This window comes from Seriola lalandi, unplaced genomic scaffold (assembly GCF_002814215.2).
Source record: "Seriola lalandi dorsalis isolate HSWRI2012SDOR001 ecotype SW California unplaced genomic scaffold, Sedor1 jcf7180002054883, whole genome shotgun sequence".
In the NCBI taxonomy this organism is placed as follows: domain Eukaryota; kingdom Metazoa; phylum Chordata; class Actinopteri; order Carangiformes; family Carangidae; genus Seriola; species Seriola lalandi.
Window position 1 is genome coordinate 80,230 of NW_019525658.1, and position 7,639 is coordinate 87,868.

At 37.5% G+C, this 7,639-nt stretch overlaps 1 pseudogene; it reads right to left on the reverse strand.

The window, feature by feature from the left end:
* Positions 1-2,656: 2,656 nt before the first annotated feature.
* On the reverse strand, positions 2,657-7,091 carry LOC147817136 (uncharacterized; annotated as a pseudogene).
* Between the last annotated feature and the right edge of the window lie 548 nt (positions 7,092-7,639).

The following is a 7,639-nucleotide window of genomic DNA, read 5'->3' on the forward strand; positions in this document are numbered from 1 at the left end:
GGCAAAGCTGATTCTGATTGGCTAATTAAACTCATTCATTCTTAGCCTTTTAACAATAATAAAATAAATAAAATGACACGGTATATTTGCTTGTACTTGTGTGTGCGTGTTGATGTGTTTCTTTGTATGTATGTAAATGTCTTTCTATAAGTGTGAGGACAATTTTGGTTAAAAACCATAATTGTGAGGTCATTTTGGCCGCTCCTGACAACTTCAAAGGGCTGCCACACACAACAACATACACACACACATTGACAGACACACGCAAGCACCATCTTATTTTTTGATATTCACCTTCAAAATAAGAGTCTCAACTTACTGGAGATTCTGTGGGGCAGCTCTACCGCTACACACAAAACCACACACACTCACACAAACATACAGTATATATTGACAAAAACACACAAACACCATCTCCACGAATTGGATTAACCTTCAAACTAAAAGTCTCAACATGGTAAGAGGGAATTATTAGCCCTGTTGTACAAAACCTTATGCAATTTATACTGCCAAACACAGAAACAAAGACAATTTCAAAATAAGACTCTCGAAAAAGGTAGGTAATTAATGTTCGATCCTAAAAGCTATCGTCTATATGGGGATATATGGTAAAGCTTTATTGCAGATCAACTTCTGTTAGGGCATGTACGTGTGTATACATGTCTTGCTATGGTTGTGGGGACAAATTTGGGTTTGAAACCATCAGTGTGAGATTATTTTGGCCAGTCATGACAGCTTCAAAAGGCTGACTGAGGCTGACTGAGGTCAGTGTCAGGGTAAGTGTCTACCACATGAATGAAACTGAAAGTAATGTCCTTTGTACAGATTGAAATGAGAGGAGTGAAGTACACGCATCAAGTGGCAGGCACACACAAAATTTTCTAGTCTTATTTATACTATTTAAAATATTAGGCTTTTTCTGCTTTTTTGCCATTCAAATGAATGGAGACAGTGGTCAAATCCTTGAAAATTTCAGCTTCTTTGAACTTCAACTATTTAGGCATACTTTCAGCTACAGACTTCATTCAAACTGTACACAAGCCTTTAAGCTATTAAACTTGTATTCAACTTCTGATATCTTCAGCAGATTTTGATATATGACAGTTTAATTTCTATGCTTTTTTCTGACAATTTTTGACATTATAATGGGTGTGTATTGCGCGGAATGTTCGGGGCTAGATTGGATGACATCATCGCTAGAGTGGGAGAAGCTCTAAAATTTGTCTTAAAAAAACTGCATAACTCATCCTTACTGCCACATATGTTCTTCCTCATTAGGAGACACATTTGTCCTGTTTCATACAAAGTGTCTACAATATCACAGAGACTAACGGTTTTTGAACTAGGAACCTCAAACTGATGGGAGTAACCTCCAACTGACCCACAGACTGCAATACATATTCAGGAGCTGATTTCAGGAGAAAAACCCAGAATGATCCTTTTTTGTAACTTGCTCCTGTTTCCACATTTTTGGCTCTAGAAACACCAAAACCACATAGAGGTTTTCAGGAGAGTCTTGTGGCTCTGACGCTGTGATCATTTTGTTGAAATTATGTACTGTTTTTTCTTTAATGGGAGTTTGGGAGGTTCGCTGACGCCTTTCTCCCATATATTTGTATGAGCTCTGTGTCTTCAACAGCCAGACTCTCTCTCTTACACACACACAGACACACAAGCAGACAGAGACAGGCAGGCAGATAGACACAATTTTATTCAGGATACATTGGTTGTTAATTTCAGTTTGCAATCTAATTGACTCCACATTACATATATTCTAATATACATTTTGCAGAGATAAAGACAGGTAGGCAGCCAGACAGCATTGTCACCATGGCAACCTCTGAGTGCAGGGAGGGGCCACACAGCTTGTTCAAATTACCTGATTAGGGTCTCCTCTGATATCTACGGTGTAAATTTACCACTTTACTGACATTTCTGTAAAAGTCCAAATAAAGAATACTGATATAGGTAAATTTCTATGAAACTACAAAATTCGAATAGGAATACAGACATTGTCAATACAACTCAAGTGATGGAAGCATCTGTAAAAGGTACTGAAGGTACTGTAAAACAGATTTCTTTAAATGCAAACTATAACCATTTGAGTCAATAATAAGCAATAGTTATGAACAAGCAACAAAATGTAATATTTGACATTAAAAACATACGAATTTAAATACCTTCAATTTCATCAAGAGATTTTCCTTTAAGCTCACACAGCTTTCCCTGTTCTAGTGCAAGAAGCAACTTTAACATTTTTGCACTTTGTGTGTTGGGCCAAGACAGCCGGTAGAATTGTCTATGCACGGATATATCATGTCCCAAGAAATCAGCAAGCTCATCTATTTCATTGTTCTTTAACTTTAGGATTTGTGAAGTGGTCTATTGGTGCTATTTCTTTGCGTAGTTGAGTAGATCGTAAATAATCTGGCTTCTTGGCACTATATTCATCTGCAAGCCTTCTGAGACACTGGTGTCCTCTGTAATAAGTCAGGCAATTTGGTACACCAAATAAGAACTTGTTTTTGTCTGGCACATCACATTCCTTCCTCTTCTCAATCATCAGATTGAGTGCATTAGTCATTCAGGTGTTAGCAGCACTGCTACCTTTCTCCTCCTTTCCTTTCAGTTCAACTCAAAATAGTTTCATCTTTTGAGACCTTCCCAATGCGTCACATCCTCAGTGAGTGGTAGTTTGGCTGGTTTGTTATATTTCAAATCAATAATAATGCTCAAGGCACAGTGTGATATGTACTCTGACCAATTTGCCTAATAAAGATTCTGAAAAGTTTGTGAAGATCTAATTAGGTCCTCATCTCCAGCCAAGATAGTATGGCAATGAATAATGTCACTAACTTTTAACAGGGAGTGTCCAATTTTCAATGCAAGGCTTGGAGTTTTGTAACTGTTCTGATCCTTGTCAAATCCTTTGGTTTCTTTTACTGCCTCAATTAAATTCATGAAATTTCCTGGTTTTATAGCATCCTCTAAGGTTAGGATTAGAGACTTTTTGTGCATGGTTTGTAGGAATCTTCCAAGCTGATGGATTTTTTGGCAGATATAGTCATGTTTTGAAGGGTCATGTCCATATTTGCTGTGAAGGGACTCAGCAAACCGTAGAAAGCAAAAGTCATTCTGAGCTACACTGGCAATTCCATCATCATGCATACTGCTTAAAATCTTTAGCAACCCATCATCAACAGTGCTTGAACATGCTGCCTTGGTTTTCCTGGCCATCTGGCTTGGAGGAGCACCTTTTAATATGTCTCCATAGTTCTGGTTGCAAAAACATACCCCTGCAATGGATTCAATATTCATAGTTTTTATGGTCACCCTTTTTGCTAAAAAGTACAAATTTTGTCCTCCTCTTGCTACAGTGGTTGAATGTACTGTGACGGTTGAAGATTGTCCATTGTCACTGGTGTCACCTGTGACATTCAAGCCTATAAAGGTATCCATTAGTGATTCCTCAGCAGCCAGCTATTTTGAGATTGCCAAGCTGTTTATTGGTTCCTCGTCTTCTGTGTCAGTTTCTTAGGCTGGAACATATTCTGGATCACATTCATCATCTTATGCCTCCTCTTCACTGGTTTCAGATTCATTCTGATTAAAATACAAAGAAAAGCGAATGAAAAATAAGGCATGATAACACCTGCAATAAACACTACATGACAACAAAAAAACAAGTTGAGATTGTTGCACTGTACCTCATTATGACAACATGATATGACAAATTTAAATGAAGTGACATACAGCGGGGAAAATAAGTATTGAACGGGTCAACATTTTTCTCAGTAAATATATTTCCAATGGGGCTATTGACATGAAATTATCACCAGATGTTGGTAACAATCCAAGTAATCCACACATACAAAGAAATCAAAACATATATGTCCATAAATTAAGTTATGTGTAATAACGTGGAATGACTAAGGGGAAAAGTATTGAACACGCTTACTGAAATTTATTTAATACTTAGTAGAAAAGCCTTTGTTGGTAATGACAGTTTCAAGATGCCTCCTGTATGGAGAAACTAGTCGCATGCATTGCTAATTTTGGCCCATTCTTCCACACAAACTGTCTTCAAATCTTGAAGGTTCCTGTGGCCTCTTTGCATTACTTATTGTTTTCTTTGAAACAACTGTACCTGCTAATTCCAGGTCTTTCTGAACTCTCTGCAAGTGGTCCTTGACTCTTGGACAGCTCTTCTGATTATTTTTTTGACTCCTCTGTCAGAAATCTTGCGAGGAGCACCTGGTCGTGGCCAGTTTATGGTGAAATGATGTTCTTTCCACTTCTGGATAATGGTCCCAACGGTGCTCACTGGAACATTCAGAAGTTTAGAAATACATCTGTAACCAATGCCATCAGTATGTTTTGCAACAATAAGGTTGCAAAGTTCTTGAGAGAGCTCTTTGCTTTTACCCATCATGAGATGCCCATTGTGCGACACCTTGGTAATGAGAAACCTTTTTATAGGCCATCAATTAGGACTAAACCAGCTGATATTAATTTGCACTGATAGGGGGCAGGATTGCTTTCTAAATATTCCCTGTGTCATTTCACTTTATTACACATACCTTAATTTATGGACATATATGTTTTGATTTCCTACCAACATCTGGTGATAATTTCATGTCAATAGCCCCATCAGAAATATATTTACTGAGAAAAATGTTGATGCGTTCAATATTTACTTTTCCCCGCTGTAGCAGGCCAAGTAGACATGTTCATAAATATTTAAGAATAAAGGGCAGTATTCTCTCCTGACACTGGTTGGCACAACATCAACATAGCAATGCTATGTACACTTAAGTGGTCAACACATAATGACAGGTCAGTGCTGGCGTTTCCATTACTTTCAATGGAAGAGAGCGTTGAATCCTAACCTAGTACTCACGATACCTTTGGCGTAGTGGACTGCTTGGATTCTCCAGCTCTCTGCTGTGCTAAAAGTTCATGCAATTGCAAATTTGACCCTGTTTTGATGCTGGCCTTTTGAAGAGCATCCAATAAGATTACTTTATGTGATGCTCTAGAATCAAAATAAAGGCTTTGTGAGTTTTCCAAATTAACTAACATTCCACTAATGTTGATCTTACCATGACCACAGACAAAGAATTAATTTCCTGAAATACCATCAATTTGAGAATGTAATTTAATTCATGAATTTGATCACCTACTCTGTTGTTAACACCAAATCTAGTAATTATGACAAGCAATATACTATTTGAGCTAACCCTTTTAAACTTCGTTCTTGGTAAAACATTTAAAGAAATATCTGTCAGTTCTTAGTGCTTATGCAGGTGTAGGTGCACTGTAAAACCCGATAAGTTAATTTAACTCAAAAAAATTGTTGAAACTGATTACATCAAAAATTTTAAGTGACATAACTGTATTTTTTTAATTAAAGAAGCACTATGTAGTGCGTTTACAAAATAATTTAAAGTGATACTAACTTAATTTTATAAGTTAAAGAAACATTATTTTTTAAGTAGCTCATACTAAATAATTTTAAGTGACAATAACTTATGAAATTAAGATAAAGAAACATTGTAAATTAAGTTACTTTTACGGAATATTTTTCATTCACGGTACAAATTACAATCATATATATATAACTTAAATATTTCTATTACTTTTATCATTAAGTATTTGAGATCACAGTACCAGATTATTCACTTTATGTTAACTTAAAAATTTTGGATGGTGTAATTGCAGATTATGAGAAAACCGTTACTTCTTTTCAAAAACCGAAAACACCGTGACAGACACTGAAGCCAGAAGTTTCTTACAGTCTCTATTTTATTCAGATATTCCTTAAAATGAGTGAGTAAGCTCAGTGCGAAGACAGAGTGAGATTCTTTTGAAAAAAAAGACGATTACATTAGGTGTCAATGAGAGTGAGACAGGGATTGCTGCCGGACTCGGCACCCCCGTTTAAATTTTGTGCAGACCCTGCCTGTCAAAGTTACATTTTATGAATCCCAACAACTATGTCTACATTTTCAGAAAGAATTATTTGTCTCCTTTTTATGGTTTGGCCGTAAGCTCGAGTTAAAAATAAAAATAAAGGTTATTTTTACTGCTTCACGCACTCTAGCCAACTGACGCTGTCACTCTATCTTTGAAGAAAAAGTGATTTCCACTCCTCCTTTGAGTGCGCATAGTTTGAAAAGTTTACATGTTATGTTAAAACAGTTGTTGTGTTTTGGAGAGAGCAGAAGTTTTCCCCCTTTTTATAGTTTGAATCACATTTCTATGTGCAGGTATGAGAGAGCTGGGTGACTCAGAAAAAAGGTGAACTTTTGTAGAAAAAAGGTGAAATTTTGTGGTTTTTTAAAGAAAATTCCAATGCATTCCTAATGCATTATTTATTCCCAGTATTTTGGGAATAACTTTGGGAAAAATTGGAATTTTAACACCAAAAGTCATAGCACCTCTTTCGGGATCAAGGCGCACGTTTTGATGTATATATTACCAGGGTTTTCTCAAAGCTGCGGGACAAGTTACGCGCCAAAATTTGGCGGAAGAATAATAATAAGCCTGATGGAATATTTATAGATGCCTGTCAGCTATTCTAGCTGTAGAGGAGTGCCTCCGAGCTGAGCACCCGTGGCACTAATTACTTGCCTTAGAAAATTAAAAAATACAACTCCGGCAGCGGGTGTGCGCGTGCACGTGACAAGCACGCCCGCGACCGTTACACTAAAGTTTCTCCTCAACTTTAACGTGACAAAAGTCTTTAATGTTACTTATTTTCAACACCGAGGAAGTTGTGGTTTGAAAAAATAATTAAGTATTGACCAAGTTTCATCAAAATTTAGCCACATTATGTCCTTAATATAGTTCAGCTAGCGTTAGCCGACATTACTACACACATCATTACTAGCAAGCACGAAAAATATGGCGCTGACTTACAGAAACAAAACGGTCTAAACAAGGGTAAAATATTACTCACCAAATGAGTGTGGCAAGCACAAGAATGCTGAAAATAATAATCACGAGTGCCGTTACAGCTCAATTAGGTCCAGCTCAATAAGGTCCAGCTCCACCTCGTCCGTTGCAGGTATGTTGTTGACATGTACCATCAAGCTTAGAGGGGACGGATCCGCGCATGCCCACAGGTCGAAATAAAAAAAAAAAAGCGGGCGAAGTTTTCAAATCCATAACGAAGCAAAAGTACTAATACCACTCTGTGAAACTACTCTGTTACAATACAAGTACAGGTCCTGCAGTGAAAATTTCAATTAAGTAAAAACATATAACCACAAAATGAAATACTTAAAGGGGACATATTATGCAAAATGCAATTTTCTTGTATGTCTACGAACCTCCCAAACATGACAAAAGTCCATCCTCTCCGTCTTTTGCTTTCTCCACTTTTCAGGAAATGTGTTCTCAGACAGGCGAACTGGAGATTTTCCCTTGATGTCGTCAAGAAGGGAGATGCCACCTCCCCCCGGGTGGGTGACACTCCCCGAGCTAGGTGTGTGTTCCGCCCACTGAGTCCGTCTTGCAGACGCTATCGTTACTTCCCTCGCAAACACTGGCTTTCGGTAGAACAATGTCGAAGGTACGAGCAAAACACAGTAGTTGCTTTGTTGTTGGCTGCGCAAACCAACACAGAAGTCTTTTT